This window comes from Rhinolophus sinicus, linkage group LG07 (genome assembly GCF_036562045.2).
Source record: "Rhinolophus sinicus isolate RSC01 linkage group LG07, ASM3656204v1, whole genome shotgun sequence".
Classification (NCBI taxonomy): domain Eukaryota; kingdom Metazoa; phylum Chordata; class Mammalia; order Chiroptera; family Rhinolophidae; genus Rhinolophus; species Rhinolophus sinicus.
Window position 1 is genome coordinate 86,543,023 of NC_133757.1, and position 24,499 is coordinate 86,567,521.

Genomic DNA, 24,499 nt, shown 5'->3' on the forward strand with positions numbered 1-24,499 from the left:
CCTAAAGACAATTGTATTGGTCAAACAAAGTCAAAACCAAGTTGGCAAGAGCCAGGAATTTGGGCCTTTTCAGGCATCTGGTTTGCACTAGTGAAAACTGGCAGCCATAGAACTCCTGGCTTCTCTTCATATTTCCACCTATCTCCCATGTTTATGAAGATGGTATATATCCACTCCCCTTTATAAAGTAAACTGGAACAATGAGAGGGATGATTATGCATTTCAGCATCTTATATGCATAATCTATGGATAATTAATGTTTGGTGATCAGGTGGTAAACTGGAAAGAGAGGGGAGAAAAAAATGAGACCCCCCCCCATTGATCTCTTCTAATCAATATGTAGAAAACAGTTGATTTTGACCTTTTAGATCCCAAAGGAACATCTTTACCTTGAGGTGCTATATATACCACATGCTGGGCATCATCAATTTCATCGATTGCCCCTTTGATTTTTGCTTCTGCTGAGCTTCCATTAAAGTCATGCATTGTATTAGGTTGGTGCAAAAGTTATTGCAACGTGAAAGGTTAAAAACAATTGCAAAAACCGCAATGACTTTTGCACCAACCTAATAGCTCCTTTAAACAGATTTGCACAGAAGGGGAGAAAAGCCCTTTGGTAACTCTTGATGATGCTTGTTGGGGGTGGTTGCTGGGAGCAGGAACCTCTGTTTCCAGCGGAGATCTACGAGGGGAGGCCTTGCAAACTAATATTTTTGTTGTTTTTTTCAAGGAATCTGCTCCATTTCTGGGAGGCAAGGACAATTGTGATGGCTCCTAATATGCATGGCCTTTGAAATCAAAGTGCAGCATTCAGTATCTTGGCTTGGATTCCCTCTTGGCTTCTAACTCAGTTATTTTTTAAAAAAAATGTGTGTGGGTTCTTGTTAGATAGGTAGTAAAAATAGCAACTGTGTCACATGTCATTCTTTGAAATTAAACATTTATATCACATTTTAGATTTCCAAAGTGATTTGGAAGCACTCAGATTGCTTGTCAGCGACAATGCTTTTGTGAGCCACGCTTGCGAAAGTATTTAACTCTAGCTTGGGAGAGTGAGGCAGGGACTGATTAAACAGGATTTCAAAGTGTTAGTGACAGGGGTTGGAATCTATTCCTGGGCCCTCCCTTTTGTTAGCCCCTGATTTTGAGGGATTGATCCCCGTGATGGAACAAAATGGTAAAGACTGGACTCGAATGGCTCTTTGATGGATTCATTGAATCTGGGCACAATGGCAACAGAATAGTGTTAGGTAGATGGAAATGAGCTTGCTCTAAACAACCTGAACAAGAGGACAGTCCACATTGGAGCAAAAATGAAGTATTTTCTTAAGTGCGTGAATAGAAGACTACCAAAAATGCAGGAATTTCTCTTGGGGTCATGCTAAATACCTCATTAAAAATTACAGTGTAGACAAGTCATGCCAAGAAATACTGATATCTTTGTCTTTGGAATCTAATGAAAGGTCCAGAAACACTGTGAGTTATTTTTTATTTATCCCATTCTTTCCCACCCAGTTTATAATAACAATTCTCTTGTAAGAGCATTAGTTCCTTTAGTGTACTGTTCCTCCTCTTGATCCACTTTTGATAATTGTTCACCATATTCTGAGATAACCTGTAGTTCTCACAATTAAAAATTTTCTCCCTTCTTCTGGTACTCCAGACTCTTTCTTTGCCTGGTACTGATGACGTCACAAAAATAAAGAAAAATTATTTCTTTAATCCATGGTTATTGGTAGTTTGAGCCCCATTATTGCTCAAATCATTTCTTAAATGATTGGTTAAAAATCAATTTCATCTTCATAAACTGCCGCACAAAGATGTGTTCGTTCATTCATTCATTCAACTAGTCAGTTATCATTCATTGGGGGTCCTATAATGATTAGACTGTTGGGCCAGGAGCTGTGAGGTTTTCTGATAAGCCTCAGGGTGCAGAGCTAGACATGTGTCCAGCATAGATCTGAATATTGTCTGACAGGTTTCTGATGATAAATGAAGGCTTACCTCAAAATGTAAAAGTGACTAAGTTCAGAGCACTCCTACAGTTTAAAGCAACTGATATGCCAGAAACTGTGGTTTTCCTTGGAAAATCAGAAACAAATAAGGCCAGGTCTGTGTTGTGGAGAAACCACAGTGGAGATGGACATTGGAATAATGGCAGGTGGAGTGCTCTATAGCTGGCAGCAATCATACAGGCAGGTGGATTATATTATGTACATTATGTATATTAGCTTTCATCCTCCAAATGACACTAGAAAGTTAGTACTGTTCCCATTATATAGATTAGAAAACTGAGGTTCCAAGAAGTACATCGCACCTAGTGAACCAAAAAGCTGGAATTGGAACATGTGTTATTTCCAGAACACACTGTTGTTCATGCTGATTCCTCAGCTCACACCATTCTAGATGGTACTATAGAATTAGTACCACAGAAATAAAACCAAGGTGGTTTTATCTGGGCACATTCCTGTACGGCTAAAGCCTCAGTCCCCTTTCCCTCTAAGTCCTTCTATCTGGATCAAATGACATCATCAAATGTGGGGGTGTGTGTGATTGGGGAAGGGTGGGTGTCAGGGTGGGCTGGGAAGAAGTGTGTGGGGATTTCACTTGGTTTATGAACAGTGACATTCACTTGCTCATTTTGCAGAGAATGTCCTTTCCTCTTTTGATAAGGTAATTTTCCCTTTTCACTTCTATCATTTCTCTGCTGAGGTAGGTGGGTAAAAGTACCCTACGCCCGCTAGGGTGAGAAGCTCAAGTGTGATTTGGCCACACACCCGCATTGCTTTGTATCCTCAGTTTTGTTCTGAAAATCTGGTGGTGCAATCTTTAATTTGCTACTTGTCTTGTTCTAGGATTATGCCATTAGCCTAACGGTCATCAAACTGGAAGGTCATCTGAGAATTCCCAAAGCATGATAAGTCTGACAATCATTTGATTTGATGAATGCCCAGTACTACAAGACTTGTGAACCCCAACTTTTCCTTTTTTAGGGGTTAAGGAGGTGAGGAGGAGAATGAGTGAACCAAAGTAGGAAAAAAGTGTGGTTATACCTTGATATTTATACGTGGATTTATAGAGGACACATAGCTTGGCTTACATTCTGGAACCTCCTTTTGTTAGTTTAAAACCTACTTTTATTGGCTTAAGACTATGAGTTCCAGTTACTAAATTTACTACAGTTATTAAAGGAGTTTTTACAGTTTTATAGATACATAAAAAGACCCTCAATACTTAATCTTGACCTTCAACTGCTTAAGACCCCTCTAGGATGATTGGCTGGCCAGTAACACTTAAATATCTGGAGCCAAATACTCCTTTATTTGTTAATGTCACCATCATTTCCCCAATCACATCGCTTAAGATCAGAGTGTCATATTTGATGCTTCACTTCCTATTTTTCCTAATATTAAGTCTGTATTCTAATCCTGTCTCAATATAGACACTATTTCTTCCTGGCCCTTGCTAAAGGCACATCTGTCAGTTACTAAAAACTGCCTCAGCATCAGAGCAGATGTGGGACCAGCACACTGTGTACAAGACAGTTCACGCGACAGCACCTATGGCAGCAAGGACAGAGAGTGACATGCACCTTCTAGTCTCCTCACACAAAACAGAGCCTGAGTAATTGACTTCTTAATGGTCTTTTCCATTTGCCGAGCTTGCTTATTGGAAAAACAGAAACAAAAACAAAAACCCCAAACTCTTCTTGGTGTGAGCATGGCTTCTTCCATTTATGTCATTAAAAATTTATTTTTATTTTTCAGTTACAGTTGACATACTACATTATATTAATTTCAGGTGTGCAGGAGAGTAGTTAGATATTTATATAACTTATAAAGGGATCACCCCAATATGACTAGTACCCATCAAACACAATACACAGTTATCACAATATTATTGCCAGTTACAAAAATAATCACGGGGATGTAAGTACAGCCTGTATGTTTTGATCTTCACAGAATGCTAGCTGCTAAGTGTAAAACTGTTGAACAAAAAGAAAGTTGTGGATAACTTTATGTTGCCTATTTCCAAAATCATAGGTTCTTGGCACTAGGAAGACAAAAAAGATTCAAGGTCATGTGATCTGAGTTTATCCATGAGAAAAAGGAAAAGTTAAATGACTTGCTGAAGGTTACTTGTCTAGAAAACAGTTGATTTAGGCATCTGAATATCTGTCTTTTAATTCCAGAGATGAGACTTTGTTTCTTTCACACACCACTTCTGTCTCTCTTGTAAGTTGCAGTGTGGGGAGCACACAGTGTGACTACAGAGGGCCTACCTGAATGCGGTGGGGTAAAAGACAGAAGAAGACACGAAGTGGATGGAATTACACTCACCTACTGTTCATTTATGGAACGTGTAAGTACAGCCTCCAATATTCAATTTGCTCAATTGTAGAAAAAGGGAAGGAGTCAGGCTTTCTCAGTTTTCTTTCAGCTATAAATACCACATACACAGTAACCCCTTCAACCATCAAACACGCCTTGGATCAGCTCAGCGCCAGGCACTGTGGTAAGAGTTGGAGACTCAAACTTGAGTGAAACTGAGTCTCAGCCAGGGAGTTCAAAGTCTATTCCACATTCTCCTAAGTCAGACTCATTAAGGAAAGACAAATCTGAATTTGTACAAAGCCTGATTTATTGAACAGAATAATGAAAACTGAGAGCTGGAAGAGGTTTTCATATATACTATTGAGACCAACCATGTAAATCCAGAGATAAGGAAATGGGGAATAGCAAAGTGCTGCCTTTCCAAAAGTCACTTTGCCTCTTAGTATTTGAGCCCATATGGAACCCAGATCTGCTGCGTCTCAGCCACTAGGACTGTGCTTCCACTGCATTCCATTTACCTTAAAGTTGCTGAGAAAGTGGCTGAAGAGTTGTTCTCAGAAACTGAGAATCACATGGGAAACTTAAAAATGTACCTATGCCTGGGCCCTGTAGGCAGAGTTGGGTGTGGGCACAGCTACAGTTTTTATCTTATTTAAAAACAATTCGAATGTGCAGTCTATCTGAAGAACAATTATCCTCGAAGCTATAAAGGATATAAGGATGAATAAGACATCTGACTTCTAGTGGCTCCGTTCTAATTGGAAGAGGAAGACGCCCTTGACACAGATTATTGCCTACACATGGTTCTAAATAAAACGTGTCTTAATGTACAATAGAGCCACTTGCATTTTAATCTTGCCAGTTTATTCAGTAGAGTTGATATTTTTTCATTTTATTGCCCATTGTGTCTTGAAATTGAGTTGATTCTTATTTATATGCCTATTATGTCTCAATGTTAATAGTAGATTCTCAGCTTTCAAGGATAGTTTATTCTGTTTTCCAAATGGATTTACTTTTTTCAATGTATTTATAACGTTGGAAATTTGGATAGCTCTGGTTGAATATATTCTTTCAACTAAGCAAGCAAGCAAGCAAGCAAACAAACAAAACCCAGTACGTCTAAACTACGAGGAGACCAAACCCTAAACATAATTGATAACAAACACCTGTCAACCTTATCTGCTTGTCCCACCTCAACAGCAATCACTCTTTAACCATTCATTGGTTCTTTCTTCCTTATAGATAGAGCATGAGTTGGGGTTTTAGGGGTTGAGATGAGGGCTACTTCCTCCATTGTAGGACTATGTCAAACGTGTAAGAACTGGCCTCCTCTCGACCATCATCAACAACTTAACTCATTCCAATCACACTAACCTTTTCCTTTACTTCCCATATTTCAGACTATAGCCTGCTGCCTTCTGTCTTTTCATTGCGTGATGGGGTTGACATAATTTTGTGACCTGCCACTAAGGAAAGCCAGGGTCCAAAAGTTACAATTTAGAAATAAAAACCTGCATGACATATGTAAGCATTTGCAGTGCTGGGTTCTTAATTTCTAGATTAATTGCACCTCTTCACATGAAATCTAGATAACTTGTTTAAGACAAAGCCAGCCTGTGGGCTCAGTGGTAAGTCTGTGCTATTTAGAGTTCCATAAGCTGGCCATTCTGCGTGTGGTTTGCTATCCCCAAAAGGTGTGGTTTGTGAAGTCAAGAGCAGATATCCCTACTCAGAAACAGCTCTCTGACTGGCTCATCAGTGTTGTCTGAAATTGTACCAGAAAAGATTCTTTACTTTGAGTCTTTAAAAGCCTGTTATTAGAATCAAGAACTTCAGTTAGCTTTAGCACCTTATTAATAGAAAATATTAAACGGAGATAAGTTCGTGATGATGAAAAATAACTGAATGAAACGGTGGTGAGAGGTACTCTGTTTTCTCAGTGATATAATAGGGGCTGCTGTAATGGAGTTGTGAGTAAGAAAGAGATTAGAGAAGACTCTGAGAGCCTGGCAATAGGTTTGGAGCACTTAAAAATAGAAATATTTTGACAGATGCCATGACAAATATTGAGTCAATTTCAAGACTAAACTAATTTTAAAAATTACTTTAACATTATTTAAAAATATTTATCTGGTCAGTCCTCACAATAGTCCTTTCCAACTGCTTATGATTTACAATTTACAAATAATTGTTCTCTCATTCATTCGGTTCTTTTGACTTTTCTGTGATGTAAGTATTCCTGTTTCATAGACAAGGATACTGAGCCTCAGAGTCCTTCAGTGACCTAGCAAGTGATCAATCTAGAACCGCTCTCTCCTAAACGGGGGCCAGGCTTTTCTCACTGGTCTGCACTCAGGGCCACTTCAGGTGTAGAGATTATACACTAATGTCTTTGCACTCCACGTTAGGGTGGAACGTACCATGGACAGGGGCTATGTTGACTCTCCAGTGTGGTTTCTTCAAATGTCTATAGCAGCAGATCTCAGTCTTGGCCACCATGAGATCTCTGACGCCCAAGCCTCATTCTGAGAGATGCTCATTTAATTTGTCTGAAATTTGACCTGGGCATCAACATAATTAAAAAAAAAAAAATCTCCCTGGGTGATTTTGATGTGCATCCAGGAGGATGGGGTAGGGTGTGTGCTAGTGCACGTGTGTGTGTGTGTGTGTGTGTGTGTGTGTGTGTACCTATGCCTAGCAGAATCACCTGCAGAACTTTTAAATACTCTAAACAAGCGTCACTTCCCTGTGTGTATCGGCGAGATCTTTTGTTTGTTAGGATGTGGGGTGGGGACAGAGGGAGAAGAGTGTGGGATATAGAGATGTGTATTAAAAAAAACACATTTCTAGATGGTGTTGTTAAATGTGTGTCTTCTCTATTATATAAATAACTTCTCAGGTTATAGGAACGTGATGTGACCTCGATGGCTGGTCAATAAGCTGACTGACTTTGTTCACATGGCCCTACCACTCAAAGCAGGCAGAGGTGTCCAACATAAAAGCTGAGGAAATGAGGCTGCAGGGTGGAAAGTTGCCCTTTGTCAGGGGCAGTGAGGGTAATAGAGTGAATCCTGTGGGAAGACGTGGCTTCAGGGACAAACCTTCAGGAACTAAAGAAGTCAAGTCATTCTGGTGACCAAAGCCTTTCGGTAAGATTGTCTGGGTCAATCAAACAATATTTATTACAGAGTAATATTTATTATTGTCCAGTATGTGCCAGGCACCTAACTAGACACTGAGGATGCAAGGGTGAGCAAAATAGATGAATGTTATTCCAGAAAACTCGAGTGTCTGATGGCGAGAATGCTGCAAAGGGCACTTGAGTGCTTGCAGATGGCTTACAGAGCACCTCAGCGGCTCGTTAATGACTAGCTAAGAAAACATTTCTATGGGTAGCTTGGTCAATTTGCTTTAGCTCAGCACCAAGGAGACGAAGCCTTAAACATGCAGAGGGTTCCCTCTACTGGGCAGATTTCATTATTGCATACTAAGAGCCTGGAACAACCTTCCCAGGAGGAAAGGGAGAAAACATTATTCTCTTAACATTTAGTGCAGTCTGCACATACGTGGTGCTAAATGAATGTTCTGATAGAAACTTATGGACAAAGATGTTTACTGCAGCATTTTTAGAATTTCTTTAGAAATGCAAATGGCAAACATGTTCAAACACAGAAGAATAGGTAAGTAAATAATGTTACCTCCATGCTACAGCCAATTAGACAGTCCAAAAAAAAAAAAAAATGCTTTCAAGGATTTTCAAATTCACTGTGAAATATTTATCATATTATAGCAAATTTAAGAAAGGAAGCTGTTTAAACTTTAATTTAATCTGTATAAAATAGGCACAGGAAAGTGTATTGGAAGGAAATACTGAAATGTTAACAGAGGATACGTAATTTCCTGTAGGTCTAATTTTTTCTTTATGATGAGAATATATTACTTCTACAGTCAGAAAAATAGGTAACTAAATTCCACGGTATAGTCATTCCATTTCCATTTTTTCAAGGCCTTTAAAATTCCCTGTTGCATATAGAATGAAGCATACATTGCTTTGTTTGGCAAATTAGTCCAAGCTCAGTGACTACTACTTAGCTTCATTTTTCTTTAGTCTTCTCTTTTCCCACACCCCACATTCCAGCCACATTAAGTGTCTGAATACAGCTTGTCTTTAAAAATTTTTTAAATAAAAAAACTTACACTCAATTGTAGAAAATTTGAAAAAACTCTGCAAAGCACAAACAACAAAAGTGGCTGTCAGATAGCCAGTCTCAATAATTGTTCATGTCTTTGCTACTTATATATATGGAAATGAACTTGTTTGTTTGTTTACAGTCACACATATTTCATATACAACATAATTGGCCACATACAGTATATACCATTGTGAATATTTCTTCTTTCACTCAACAAGTATGATTCCTGATGGCACTAAAATTTGTTGAAAAAATATTATGCTGATATTGAATTATTATACTCTCTCCTTAACAATCTTGTTGACTCCTTTGAATTTAATTACTTATCTCTAACCCAGTGTTCTCTTCTCTGCTTAATACCTCAATATCTAGTATCAATTGGACGTCTGTACTCATTGGTATTCCATACGTAACATGCCCCACAATGGATCCAAACCTACTTCTCTTTCATTCTTCCCAGTTTAGTAAGCTGAGTACCTCATTGACGCAGTTTCTCCTGATAGAAACTTAGAAGTTATACTTGACAGTTTCACTTCCTTTCAGTGGGTTGCACTGTGTCCCCCAAAAGATATGTTGAAGTCTTGACCTCGACTACTGGTGAATGTGACGTTGTTTACCGAGATAATCAGGTTAAGATGTGGTCATAATGGATTAGGGTGGCCCTAAAGACAACCACTGGTGAATTTTATAAGGAAAAAGACAGAGAGATTTGGACACAGAGACATAGAGGAAGTACATAGGAAAGAAGGCCACGTGAGGATGGAGACAGAGAATGGAGTGTGCATCTACAGACCACGGCACGCCTAGGATTGCAGGAGCCATCAGCAGTGAAGGAGAAGAGAGATCCTGCCCTAGAATTTGTGGAGGGAGCATAGCCTTACTGACATCTCGATCTTGCCCTTTTAGCCTCCAGAACTGTGAAATTCTACATTTCTGTTGCTGTAAGCCACCAGGTTTGTGGTGATTTATTACGGCAGTCCAAGGAAACTAAAATGCTTCCTTCCTTCATGGGACCAAATAAAGTAAGTTTAGATGGCTCCATTTCCACACATCCCCCAGTCCACACTGCCATCTCGTAGGTCTTTTTTACACCACTGCAATAGCCTCTTAACAACCCTTGGCTTTTGTCCCACAACTTATAACAACAGCCCCTGCGAGGTTTGAACCATATACACAGTAACAATGGCTTTCCGGCACCAGGACTTTTCAATGTCTTCCAATGTCACCTGGGAGGTTAACAAGAATCCCCTTAGACTCCAAATGCTCCTCCCGCTGCTTTCTCCCCAGTCACACTGAGTGCCTCTTTCCTCCCCGTTTGCTCATTATGTCAGCTCCATGGACCTTCTTTCAAGTTCTTGAAATGCCTCAACCCCTGTCCTCCTCAGGGCCTTCACACACAATGTTCCCCTTCCTCCTACCCTTCCTAGTTAACTCCTAACTCCTGCTCACTGTTCAGTTCTTGGAGAGGCCTCTCTGGCCCCCTCCTATTAATCGTACCCCTGTTAATAGTCCCTCACCGCATTCAATGCTTGTCCTCTGGAGCCTTACCCCAGAATGCATTATGCCTTTATTTTTGTGACAATTGGTTTATTGTGCATCTCCCCACTGCCTAGTGTTCTTGTTATTTCCATTGCACATTCCAAAGCACAGTTCCTGACACAGAGCAGATGCTTTGTAATTAAATACTGAATGAAGTGCGTTCCCTCTGTCTGTGCCTCAAGTTTATGGAGAGGGCTCACTAACATACAACGCTTAAACTCACCCACAGGTCTCAAGGATCCGGAGAATGCCTGTAGTGGGATGAACTTGATTGTGGGCAAAAAGTCAAGTAGGACCCCTCAGGAGGTCAGCGACTTAGAGTGAGGGTTTGGAAACATTGTGTTTGGATTTGAATCCCAGCTCTGCTATTCCTAAGTGCATGGCCAAGGGCAAATTATACCCCTCACCACTACACTATAAGTACTTTCATAGCGCTTCCCTCCAAGAGTTGTAAGGAGTAAATGAGGGAACAAGTGCTCAATAGAAGGTGCTGCTTTTATCCTCTTGATCTTGATGACAATCAATACCTTCATGAACAGGATGGTGCTTTCATCTCTGAAAGTTTGGGAAGGTCCCGGAGAATCTAATGGGTACGGGTGGGCTGTGCCAGCCTCAACTGCTTCTGATTATGCCACACCTTTGGGCACAGTACGTTGTCCTCTCCACCTGTCCCGTGCAGACAGTCTCTGTAGCCGAGGTTTTCCCCACTCTTCTGGCCTTACCTGCCAGTCTCACCCTGATAGCTTTCATGCTACAGCCCTGTCCCAGCATGTGTCATGCTTTAGCTTACACATCTGAGAACAGAAACCTTAGGGAGAAACTGGTGACAGGGAAAAAGTGGGCTTACGGGAAGAGGTGGAAAGCATAGGGTGGGGGTGGCACCCAGACGAAAAGGAATTAAATCCAGTATTTGACTTTACAAAAATTTCCTGCAGGAGGAGGAGCCATTCAAAGAAAGGTTCCCAGAATGACACCTGGGCTAATTGCCTGGAGAAATAAACTCTAGGCAATGAATAAAAGCCAGCTCCCAGGCAGGCAGGAGTCTGCATATCACATCCTTCCTTTTCACATTTCATCTTTGTATTTAAAGCTCCCATTCCAAAGACCCATAAAACAGCAGTCCCCACCAGTAATGATTTCCTGCACGTCCCCTGGAAAGCATTAGAACAATGTTTCCCTTTAATAGGCTATTCGGGGAAGGCAAGATCAATAATTTCTAGGCAGACATTTTGCAGATGTGAATTTATATTGTCCAAATACTCTTGGTTACTACCCCATCTCCTTTTAAAAAATGGCCACATAGTACGGTCACTTTTTGTAAAGGCAGATAGTAGGTTGCACTTCTCAATGTGCATACAATGAAAGAAAGAAATGCTTATGGTAATAGATATCTTGCAAAAGCTTTTGATATGGTGTCGGTTGCATCTAGCTGCCTTTGGCTATTACAAGTAAATTCGATCATGTGTCATGTGATTTACAAATGGAATATCTAATTGAATTACTTTTTTTAAGACCGTGACCAATTAAACCAGTACTTAGTATGAATAGCTCTAGATCTAATTGAGGTTTGACTAATGGGTCTGCAATAAAGATACACTATATTTCAAGGACCTGGAGATTGAGATATAATTAGAAGACAGGTTTTCTAAGAATGCTGCTCTTCCATCAAGTTATGATTTGCTTTGAATAATTAAATTCATTAGTAACCAGCTATTGTTTCCGACCTGCAGACATGGGTTCCTCTTTTCTCCATCTTTGAATGTATTACTCTAATGATGCTCCATCTGCCCTTTCTCCTGAGACATGGATTGAACTTCAGAGAATGCAAATTAGAGATGAATGTAACGCAAAGGTGCCTCTCATTTTTGAACACCCATCTCTCCATCCACATTTCTCCCTTAATCCTGACCATACTGTGCATCATAAGCCTTCTTTTGCCTCAGCTTGGAGGAGACGTTATGTGTTAATAAGTGGAAATGTTTACTGTAGGCTGAGGAATGGGCATTCCGCTGAAGCAATTGGGGGAAGTAAAAAGAGCATTGCATTGGGAATGAAGGGTTCTGACATTTTATCCTTACTTTGTTGCTATCTGTGGGTAACAGTGGACAAGTCACTTATCCTCCACAGGCCCCTTGTATTTGTTATCTATGGCTGCATGACAAATTGTCACAAACTTAGCGGCTTAACACACAAGTGTTTATCATCTCCCATAATTTCTGAGGGTCAGGAATCCAGAAGCAGCTTTGCTGGCTGGTCTTGGCTCAGGCTCTCTCACTGCTTTTTCTACCAGCCTGCTGACAATTCAAGTCACTAGCCATTATTTTTAAGGAAGGCACTGAAGGCCACTGGAAAGTGAAAATACCTTTGGAAGAGGTATTTAGAAAAGGAAGAGATAACACAATCTGCCATTATCAGTTACTTGCACTCCCTTCCAGACCAACTTAACATGAATGGACGTCTCCTATGTGGCAAACAGCTTTGTAAATGGGAAGTGCCTGGGATTTAGCGTAACACAGTTTGGTTTTAGAATTCTGACGCCTCCACTTACCTTGAGAGCTCGACCAAGTTACCTAACTTCTCTGAGCCTCAGTTCCTTACCCATTAAATGGGAGAAATGCCATTTACCTCTCGGGGTTGTGAGAATTAAATGAGATAATTCTTGTGAAGTCCACGCTGTTCTGTCTTCTCTAGTAGATGCTTGGTCTTTGCTAGCCTTCTTCTCTCCCTCTCTTGGAAACAGAGTCCAGAGGAAATTTATTGGGATAATTGGGAAATCAAAGAAATATGCCAGCAACTGAGATGCTATCAACAATGGCACTAAGTGCACTGTTTGTGTGAGTTTTGCATGTTACGGCATCATCAAATCTTCACACATCAGAGCGGGGAGGCAACTTACCTAGTCCATTTTACAGATGTTAGACTAGTACCCCAAATGCCCTCTTAGGGTGGGTCAACATCCTCTTTCTTTGCTCCAAGGACACAGAATGAATACCGTAGACCTTGTCATGGAGAAGAACGCTCTCCTAGCTTTCCCATAACATCTCAGGTGCTCGGCACCTTCAGCCAGATTTTCTCAGTACTAAGAGTTAGTGTGTTGTTGGAACAAGCACTCGGTTTGGGATCAGAAGGTCTACGTGAGTATCTTGTCCCTGCCACAGAGTTGATGCATGTTTTGGTTCAGTCACGGTACCTCTCTGAACATAGTTTTATCCTCTGTAAAATAAGTGTGCTAAGAATATTGCCTGAATACTTACCTCCAAGGAGAAGGTATCAGCTTTTACCAAATAGGGTCTGTGATGGTGGGATGTTAGGCATTTTATTGTCCACTAGGTGTGATCTAGGGCTGATGGGGTTCTTGGCACCTTTTTCACATTGATATTACTGATATAATCGCATCATGTAGGCAGTTATTTGCTCAATTAGAAGAGCGACATTATATTCAGAACACTACTTGCTCTGTTACTATTTCAAGCATGTCAGGATTATAGCTACCACTTATTGGGCCTCTGTAATGAGAGAGACATGGCGCCCAGCACTTGACACATTATTTCACAGCCAGGGCTGTTTTGTGAACAATTCCAGGTCCACGTGAATTGTGTCCTCTGGATTTGTGCAGTGCACACACTGCTTAGCTGCCAATGGAAGCCCTGGCCACAAAATAGCTATGAGATATATTTGCATGGACTTTTTGAGTAATCTCAGTTATCCTAATTTATGGATGAAAACAGTGTGAGATTTGGAGAAATGAAGTGATACTTTCAAGGTAGCAAAGCAAACAAGGAGTAGAGTCAGAATTCTAAAATTTATGCTTTTATCACTATACTATGTCTTATTTCAGGAGTTTAATGGAATTGGCAATGTCCTCCAGGACTTTTGCTAAGTGCATACTTGTAAGTTGAACAATTTGGGATGTTTGCTATTTTGTGGCTTGGATAATATTCACGTATCGTCTGGATTCTGGCATGACTGTGGTGTGGTCTTGTTTATATCTTGACCCTTCATGTTCCCAGAATGGTCTTGTGATGCTTGATGTTCTGAAAGATTGTTGGTGTCCAACAGGAGAACACTGAGACCTCTTTGTGAGTGCCAGGCCAACTCCCAGTGATTTTTTTCTTCCTTGGGGAAAAGGTTTGGAGAGTGCTGGTGACTATACCATTTAGTAAGTGCTTTACGCCTTCACTGTGTAGCTCAAAATCGAAGTCGAACATTTTGTGATGAAAGTAGTTTAAGAAAATAGCATAATGAGAGGCCAGACAGCCGTTCACCTTACTAAGTGAACGATTGCTGTTTCTGTGTATTTTAAAAATAGCTTTGCATAGTTTACTATAACCAATATGTTTTTTCAAAGTACGATTGCCTAGTCCAGATGGCAATTCCTATAAGATGCTATTTCAATTCTCTTGAATGATTCACGGAGGCTTGGTGGGAAAAGCTAGCATGATACGGAGGGAAAAGCATGCATGCTGGGTCAGGCAGACATAGGGTTGAGGATCGCTCATGACCTAAGGGGATTTGGCTGGATCAAGGGAATATGAGGGAGTGCTGCAACCAACTTGATTTTAGAAAGTTAAGCGTCTATGACACATCCTTACAGAGAGACTGACAAAACAGGAACTTTTGAACAGAGAAGCACCTTCTAGTGATATAGAAAAGTAGGCACAATGGTTTCTAATGTGTGATCATCATGAAAGATAAAATGTACTCATATATGAAAGAAATGTGAGCCATCTGAGTAAGGGGATGTATGCCCAGTTGTGTTAGAAGTCATAGAAGAGACAGTGAGAAATTTTTAAAGATGAGGTGACCGATAAACTTTGGGCTTATTTTATTTGTGGTTTCAAAATAGTTTGTCGTAGGGAAATGAAAGCAGACAAGCTTCAAGCATAAAATAAATTGAATTAAGCAAAGTCCCAAAATGTTTCTAAAATGTGGCAGTCAGACAGCAATATATTTAGCCAGGACCACACTCCAAGGTCGTTCTAATCTGTCCACTGTGGAAACCAAATCCTTACCATAATTGTCAGGATTCACCTTGCTGTAAAATATAATTATGATGGTATTTGAAGTTTTATCTTCGTTTTTTTTTTTTTTTTTATTATTCAGAACTTTTGAAAGATGACTGGTGACACCACAGAAGAAGTTAACAGGCAGGTGCCACACTTGGAGAAAATGGTCACAATGTTTAATAGTGACAAGGTGTTAATATCAAGAATATAAAGGAACTCTAGACAAATCAGTAAGAAAAAGACAGAAATTCCTAAAATAAAAGAAAAAAAAGGGTGGTTCAAAGAAGACCAGGCAATTCAAGGAAGAACAAATATGAGTTGGTTAACAAGCATAGGAAGAAAAGATCAGCTTCATTAATATTCAAGTCACTGCAAACTGAAATGATGAGATACTCCCCAACGTATATAAGTTAGGCAAAAAAAAAATGGAGAAATTGCTCAATACAAAGAGTTGATAAGGATGCAGGGAAAAAAGAAGCACTTCTAGTGGGAGTGCAAATTGATACACCCATGTAGAATGTGCTCTGGTAGAATTCACTGACATTAGGTAGGCGTATACCAGAAGATTCAAAGTCCCACTCCTGGGTATTTGCTCCAAAAAAATCTCACAGGTTCATAGGACACCTGTATGAGAATATTTGTGGAAGTGGGGCAATCTAATTGTCCATCACTAGAGGGATGGGTAAGTGAAAAGAGAATGCCTCCTGTGGAATACTATGCAGCACTCAGAGGCAGTGAAATAATGATACATACAACTACATAGAAAAATCTTAAAAACACAGTGCTTAGTAAAAAACAAAACAAAACAAAACGGAAACAGTAAATAGCAGAACAAGATATGAAGTGTAATACCATTTCCAAATTAAACATACATACAGACAGAACGACATTTTTGTAATATGTACGTATTCAAGAAGATATATCGCATTCTTTAGAGTGGGTGCTTATGGGAGGGAAGGAGGAAGGACCATGAGAGCAGTGGTGTGAATGAAAGAGAAAAATGAAATACAACAAGACAGTAGGGACCAGTGGTTACGTCAACTGTCTGTACTTGAGGTCCCTCACTCCCCAATTAAAGATGGCAGAAATTCTTCATTGAGAATGAATACTTACTTGCATAGTATGAAAAATTGCCTAATTACCATATCTATTCTGCTATCACCTTTAGTGTAAGTACATATACAACAGCCATCATAAATGGATATATAAGAAGCAAAAGAAGTTATCTTTAAGTAATTAGTCAATACACTCAGGGCTTCATTGGACTGCATTTCTCCTCCTTCGTTGTCTATGTTCTATTGATTCACTGTCTGTTCTCCCATTTCTCTTGTGTAACTTTTGTCCTGGGCTTAGAATGGTTACAGAGAATACTGAGTGTCTGGTCTGAAATTGCTGAGTTCAATATTTATATAATATTTGCACCTACCCCATTTTAAAAGAGGCTTAGTTCTCAGACAGAAAAAGTTGAGAACCATATGACTTCATTGATATGTGGGATATAAAACTGAAAGCAACAAAGGAACAAGACAAACAAATAAGGAAACAAAAACTCATAGACACAGGCAATAGCTCAGTGGTTACCAGAGGGTAGTGGGCAGGGGTGGATAGTAGAACCTCCTCTACTAAAGGGGATCAAATATATGGTGATGGAAGGAGAACTGACTCTGAGTGGTCAACACACAATGTGATATATAGATAATGTATTACAGAATTGTACACTTGAAATCTATGTAATGTTACTAACGATAGTCACCCCAATAAATTAAAAAAAAAGAGGCTTAATTCTTCCAATATGTCCTGTGAAAGTTCTGCCATCAGTAACTTACCACATAAACAAGAAAGGTATCTATGTATGTCCAGTATTATGGGTCTTCTCTGCTGACAGTGAATTACTGAACCTATGGAAAGGTTTAGTGACTGTTTTTTTTTCTTTTCCTGGAAGAGTATCGTTTCATTGGGGCCTCGTGTAGACTTCTGTAGACTCTATCCTAATCTCTGTGGTTACAGGAGTCCTCCCCTCCTCGCGGTTTCGCTTTTCCAAGGTTTCAGTTACCTACGGTTAAGCACCGTCTGAAAATATGAAAGCGAGCAATTCCAGAACTAAACAATTCATGTTTTAAATTGCCTGCCATTCTGAGTAGTGTGATGAAATCTCGCGAGTCCCACTCTGACCCGCCCACAACGTGGTCATCCCTTTGTCCAGTGTCCATGCTGTAGATGCTCCCCGGCCAGTTAGTCACACAGGAGCCCTCTCGGTGAGCAGACCAACTGCTGAGGCATCACAGCGCGTGTTCCAGTAACCCTTACTTTACTTAAGAATGGCGCCAAAGTGCAAGAATAATGATGTTGACAATCCGGATATGCCAAAGAGAAGCCCAGAAGTGCCTCCTTTGAGTGAAAAAGTGAGTAACGTACTATTAGATATTTTGAGAGAGACCACATTCATGTAACTTTTAGTACGGCGTATTGTTATAATTGTTCTGTTTTATTATTAGTTGTTGTTAATCTTCTACTGTGCCTAATTATAAATTAAATTTTATCATAGGTATGTATGTAGGTATGTATGTAGGTATGTATGTATGTATGTATGGGAAAAAAACAGTATATTTAGGGGTTCGTGCTATCTGCAGTTTCAGGCATCCAGTGGGGGTCTTGAGTCATATCCCCTGCGGATAAGAAGAGACTGTTGTATTCTCAGGTACTGTCATGGGATTACACTGTTGAACATGTTCTCTTTACCCCTTAAGTTATTTCTTCATATTCTACCTCTTGTAAAATGTAAAATATTCCTGTTTTCTAGGTCCTCTGACCTGCAGAGAATCAGATTCCTCATAAAGTCCTGGGCTTCCTTGGGTTAGAGTTGGCGTTTACCTAATTAACCTTTTGAGTGTAGGTCTCAGAAAGGGTAGGCAGTTAGTTTAGAGGGAAGAGCGCTAAGTAATCATGCGATTTTAAGTGAGTTACTTACTCTCCCAAAGTGTAGGCTACTTATGAGTAAAAGTGGAAAGTGTGTAGCCTATGAAGGGCTTGAGTGAGGATTAGAGCTAATACATACACCACACCTGTTACATAGCAGGCCCTTGGTAAATGATAGCCAGTACTATTACGGCCCGAACCTGCGATGGCTTTCCGTAATAGGACTAAATCAGCTCCATCTACAGAGTGATGCCTTTCTTGACAAAATACAGGAAATGCAATACCTGAGGCATTTTTTTCTCACCCATTCTGCTGATGAGCTTTTTCTATGACTGTCTTTCTCAGCTCCTAGGGAAAGGCTGGTCATTACTGTGGGAGGTGGTGATTTGTTCCTGCCCAAAGAGACAGCATCACATTTTTCTTTCTTTCTTTTTTTTTCTCTTCAAATTGTCAAGTACATCAAACTTTAATAACTTTACCTCTGGGATGAAGATTCTAGTTGTGTTGGACAAGTTCCCTGCTATTAATCTCTATTGTTTCTTCAAGTCCCAGCATTGTACTTCTTACTTGAAATGAGGGGGAGGTTGATGCTTGCTTGTACTCTGAACTGAATTGCAAAAGTCCACTGAAGAGTAAACCCCCATGATCTAGAATGGAGGGGCAGTAATACAACACAATGATCAAGAAAAAACAGCCACCGGTCTCTGGAGGCACGGCAGTATTTCAATTTCACTTATCCAGGGGCCATTAATTTGACAATCTCCATTTGTGCTTTTTTTTTGGTAGATATAAAGGGTATGTAACTTGCATTATGAAAAGAATAATTCATTTCTCCCCTGTTGTATTTTTGTTTATGCTGTACTCTTCCCTTTTCCTTATTAAATATGTAAACTTTGTTACATGTAAGTTTTACAGATGGGCAGACGGAAGTTTATGGTTCACCTTACTTGTCTGCTGTGAGCCACCTCTTTGGGATAGGCCCTCTCTCCAGGGTTGACCCCTCTTTACAAGTGGACCCCAGCAGCTGGCCACAGAGTGTGCCTTATCCTTACTACAGGTCCCATGTTCATGCTAAAGGACACCTCTGAGATAGGAAATAAGGACTTACTCACAGTGACAGGCCTGTCATGTCCTCACAAACACACAGTGATGCTGATGGCCTGCTTCTTTCTTCAGACTGTTAATGATTCCAGCCTGCATTGCCATAGCACATTGGGATGGGGAATTGTGCAGGGTCTGGAAAGGGGGGGGGGGCAGCTAGTAAGAAATATGGTTAGCGGTGAGTTAAATCACCAAGGAAATTTAAAATTCAAATTCCCAAGACCGAAAAAAACCCCAAAATCTAGAGCAGAGACAACTGACTCTATAAGACATTCATGGGTGATTATTCTGAGGCAGAGTTCCTATGTTTTATAAGTTCCTTAATAAACCCATCCCCAAGCTTGCTGAGAAGCGATATCCAGCTCCTCAAACTTGCCGACTGTGGTAAAATACAGAAATATATGCAAGCTGGTTGCCACGCTGTTTTAATGTGCCAATTGTAGTCATGAACTGCTGTTGGAAGAAGATGAACGTGGCCATTTAGGGAGATACTTGCATCTAACTACCAGCTTAATTAATATGGACGGGCTGCAGTGGTAAAGAGATTGATTTCTTCCTCAGTTTGCTAATGTGTATTGTTGCTTCTTCTTTGCCTGGGCTTCAAGGCTAAGCAGGTGATCTTGAGCAGGCAGGGGGTAAGGTGGGCGTCACTGTCACATGAGGTCACTCCACGGTGCTCCCCAGAAGCCCCAGGCTGTCCCTCTGGCCTGGAGATCTGCCTCTGTTTCTGCCCCTTTTTGGGTTGTGGGCCTGATGTTTCTCATTTGTGTGCTTCCCAACCTGATTTTATCTGTTAGGTTTCTGGATTCACTTGCTTTATTTCTTGATTCCTATGTCGTTCTGCTCTCTATGCATCCACACTGGTGTTGTGACCATCAGTTCCAGTCCCCAGCCTGATGTGATGTTCAAAGGGCTTTGAGGTTCCTCCTGGATAGGAAATGTCATCACATGACTGTCACTGAGAGCTTGCAAATGATCTTGACAGTTGAGAGGATGTTCCAGAAGGACTGGCCTTGAGTCTAGTTGTAAGTAGGTGATGGTCACCACTGTGTTTGACCATGTTCCCTTTCAGTCTCTTCCAGCCTTTGGCTTCCCAACTGTGGTTCCCCACCAAGCTTCTAGACCCAGCGTGGTACATTTGTTACACTAGATGAACCTACATGGACACATCATTATCACCCAGAGTCCATAGTTTCCATTAGGATTTACGCTTGGTGTTGGTCATTCTGTGGGTTTGGACCAATGTGTAATGACATATCCACCATTACAGTGTCATGCAGAGTAGTTTCACTGCGCTACCTTCTTCCCTCCCACCCTTCCAATCTCTGGCAACCACTGATCTTTTTTACTGTCTCCATAGTTTTGCCTTTCCCAGAATGTCATGTACTTAGAAGCATACAGTATGTAGCCTTTTCAGATTGGCTTCTTTCACTTAGTACTATAGAGTTAAGCTTCTTCCAGTCCTTTCATGGCTTGATAGCTCATTTTTTAGCAATAAATAATATTCCACTATGTGCATGTGTGTCAGTTTACTTATGCATTTGCCTACTGAAGGACACCCAAGTTCTGGCAACCATGAATAAAACTGCTGTAAAATTTCTGGGTGCAGGTTTGTGTGTGCAGATAAGTTTTAACTCCTTTGGGTAAATACTAAGCAGTGTGATTGCTGAATCATATGGTAAAAGTATATTTCATTTTATAAGAAACTGCCAAACTGTTTCCAAATTGGCTGTGCCATTTTGCATTCCCACCAGTAACAAATGAGAGTTTCTGTAGCTTTACATCCTCATGAGCATTTGGTGTTGTCAGTGTTCTGGATTTTAGGCATTCTAATAGGTGCGTAGTTGTATCTTGTTGTTTTAATTTGCAGTTCCCTGATGATGTATGATGTGGATGTATGATCCACATGTGATCTTTTCATATACTTATTTGGCATCTGTACATTGAATCATCTTTATCTGTTATGTTTTCTCTTTGTCCAGGATCCTATTCAGTAATTGAAAGTCCAAAGCTTTCCCATTCTTTAAGGCTAAGCTTAGGTTTCACTACTTCATTGGAACCTTTTCTGACCGTCGTAGAGCTCAGTGATTTTATCTTTCTATGGTTGTCAAGTCCCTGGCCTTTGTAATTTATGTGATCCATGATCTCATTTAGCAAATATATATTATATATACTCTCAGTCTATCTGCATAGATAAACACATCGATTCTATATATGTGTAAATATAATCTATGTAGCTCAAGTCTCTAATGTCTGCCAGGCACTGTTAGATGCACTGAAATACAGCAGAAGATCAAATGGATGGATTTCTAATCTAGTGACTTTATTGACAGAGAAGAAAGAGACCGTCAATAAATCAGAAATGAGATAATGTAACATAATTACAAATACTATTAAAAATAACAATGAGGATATTACAGAGAGTGACAGAGGGACTAATTTAGAATGGCACTTCTCAGAAGAGATAACATTTGAGCTGAGACCTGAAAGACAAAAAATAAAACAAACCAACCAACAAACAAAATACAGCCATGGGAAGATCTTTGAGTGGAAATTACAAGTACAAAGTCCTGTGGTTGGAAGAGCCTGCTGTGTCCAAGCACAGGAAAGAATTCCAGTGTGGTTATGGTTGGAGCTCAGCAAGGGAAGGCAGAGTGGTAATAAGGTGAGGTTAGAGGGATGGGCAGGGACCAGGTTATGTAGTGCCTTGTATGCCAGGGCTAGAACACTAGAGGGCTTAAAGCAGAGAATCAATTGATCCAACTTTTTTTTTTTTTTAAGACCAGTCTGTTTTCTGTGTGAAGAGTGGACTGTAGAGGTAGTGGAAGCGGGAGCGCCAGCTGGTCGGCTGTGGTATGAGGTCTAGGTGAGGGATGCTGGTGGCTTGCACTAAGGTATTGCAGATGGAGAGAAGGGATACGTTCTAGGATCTATTTCAGAGATGGGGTGAGAAGATTTGATGACAAATTAGATGTGGCGAATAGGGAAGGAAGGTTCAAGGATGACTCTTAGGTATAAAATTTGAGCACCTGGTGGAGGGGCGTGAGGAGAATCAAGAGTTCTATTTGGCTACTATGGTGGACATCTGCCATTCTTTTTAGCCACTCAGTACCATCCTTCCTATGTTTGAGGATTTTCTCTGCTTATGAATCCATGTTTCTCTAAGACAGAAGTCAGAAACTTGCTTTACCAGTAGCCCTTGTGGGTGGGGGGCAGCTTGTGCCCCTGGCTCAGTCAGACACACCTGTGAAACTCTGAATTGTCACACATTCGGGCCATGGAGTCAGCATTCTCATCCAGTTTTTCGAGGCAGCAATAGCAGAGATATCAGGCATAGTGTCAGAGCACAGCAATGGTTGCAGCAATAGCTCCCTTGAGTTGTTCCACAGTATGATCTGGGCATTGCTGCTCAAGGGTTATTAACCCTCAAGTCTGGTTTTCTTATTCTCCGAGGTATTTTGCCAGCTACCGAATACCCTTTCAAATACCACATCTGCCTAAATGATCAGGATAAAAATGTTTATTTTCAATAAGAATCTTGAGTGGTATCACCATGTTGAGTTAGAGAAACTTCTTAGACATGTAGAGGGAGATCTCAAGCTGGCAGTTGGAAATAGAAGTCCAGTGTTCAGTAGAGAGATCAGAGCCACGGTTGTATGTGTGAGGGATGCTGGCATAGAGAGGGTTTTAATATCGCTAACCGAGAGCAGTGCGAGAGTGATCACTTAAAGAGAAAGGACTCATCCGGGGGCACTACCACACAAGAGCTCAAACACAAGAGCTGGCGCCAATGAAAGCATGAGAGGGACCATATGAGAGGCCTGTCAAGAAGGAGGGTTACCGTGAAAGCTAAGGGGCACCGTTTCAATAAAGGGAAAGGTCAGTTGTGTTAAGTTCCATGAAGAACCGTCGTCTGGTGTTGCTGATTATATTTTTAGGCATAGTATTAACAATTTCTTAGGCAATAAGATGGAATATGGGTTTTGAGTCAGTCAAAACTTGGAGTGAGTCACAGCTCTATGATTTACAAATAGCATGACATTTTGCAAGTTCTTTAGCCTCTCTAAATATCTACATTTGAAAATAAGAATAATAATACCTACCACAAAAATTGGTGATGAAATAAAAATTGTTATGGGTTTAACTGTGTCCCCTGAAAAAGATATGTTGAAGTGTGCTAATCCCAGGTACATGTGAATGTGATATTATTTGAAAACAGGGTTTTTGCAGATTTCAAGTTAAGATGAGGTCATTAGGGTGGGCCCTAATATAATTATGACTGGTGTCCTCATAGAAGGTGTAAATTTGAGCACAGATATAGACACACAGAGAGAATGCCATGTGAACCACAGAGACACACAGACACAGAGAGAAGACGGCCATGAGAAAGCCGAGGATACTGTCACAAGCCCAGGAACACCTGAGGCTACCAGAAGGTGGAAGGGGGAAGGAAGAATCCTTTGCTAGAAGTTTCAGAGGGAGCATGGCCCTGCCAACACCTTGATTTTGTATTTCTAGCCTCTAGAATTGAGAGAATAAATGCTTGTTCTTTTAAGTCATCCAGTTTGCAGTACTTTATTTAGGCAGCCTGAGGAAACCAATACAGATTGTGGTACAAGGTAGTGTTGTATTGCTTTAACCAATGCTTCAAATGTGGAAGCAGCTTTGGAATTGGATAATGGGCATAGGCTGGAAGAATTTTGAAGCACTCCATAGTATTAGGTTGGTGCACAAGTAATTGCGGTTTAAAAGGTTAAAAATAATTGCAAAAACTGCAATTACTTTTGCATCAACCCAATAAAAATCTAGATTACCTTGAAGAGACCATTGGTAGAAATAGGGACATTAAGGGCAAGTGTGGCGTGAGCTCAGAAAGAAGCGAGGAAAGCTGTAGTGAAAGTTTCTATGGTCTTAGAAATAAAATATCCATATAGTTATGAACAGAATGTTGCTAGAAATATGAACATTCAAGTGCTTCTGATGATGTCTCAGAGGAAATGAGAAATGTGGAAGCAGCAGAGGAAAGGTGATCCTTGTTATAAATTGGCAGAGAACTTGTCTATATTATGTTCTAGTGTTGGGTGGAAAGGAGAACGTGTAAGTGACGATTTTGGATATTTCACTAAGGAGATTTTCAAATGCAATGTGGAAGATGTGGCCTGCTTTGTCCTTGATGCTTAGAGTAAAATCTGAGAGGAAAGAGATAAATTGAAAAAGGAATTATGCCTCAAGACTAACGTAGAAATCCTGCCTGAGTTTCCAGCCTGCTGGCCTGCCCTGCAAACTGTGAACTTGACCATCACAATTATGGAAGCCAGTTTCTTAAAACAAATCTCTTTATTGTATGTAAAAAATGTGTGCAATATATATATGTGTGCAATAAAATGTGTGCTACACACACACACACACA

At 40.4% G+C, this 24,499-nt stretch overlaps 1 long non-coding RNA gene across 1 annotated transcript in view; it reads left to right on the plus strand.

The window, feature by feature from the left end:
* The first annotated feature begins 4,151 nt into the window (after positions 1-4,151).
* Positions 4,152-24,499, plus strand: part of LOC141572818 (uncharacterized) — a 316,356-nt gene continuing 296,008 nt past the window's right edge. The window contains exon 1 of the long non-coding RNA XR_012498308.1: positions 4,152-4,362. This is a non-coding gene — a long non-coding RNA (uncharacterized LOC141572818). The remainder of the gene's footprint in view (positions 4,363-24,499) is intronic.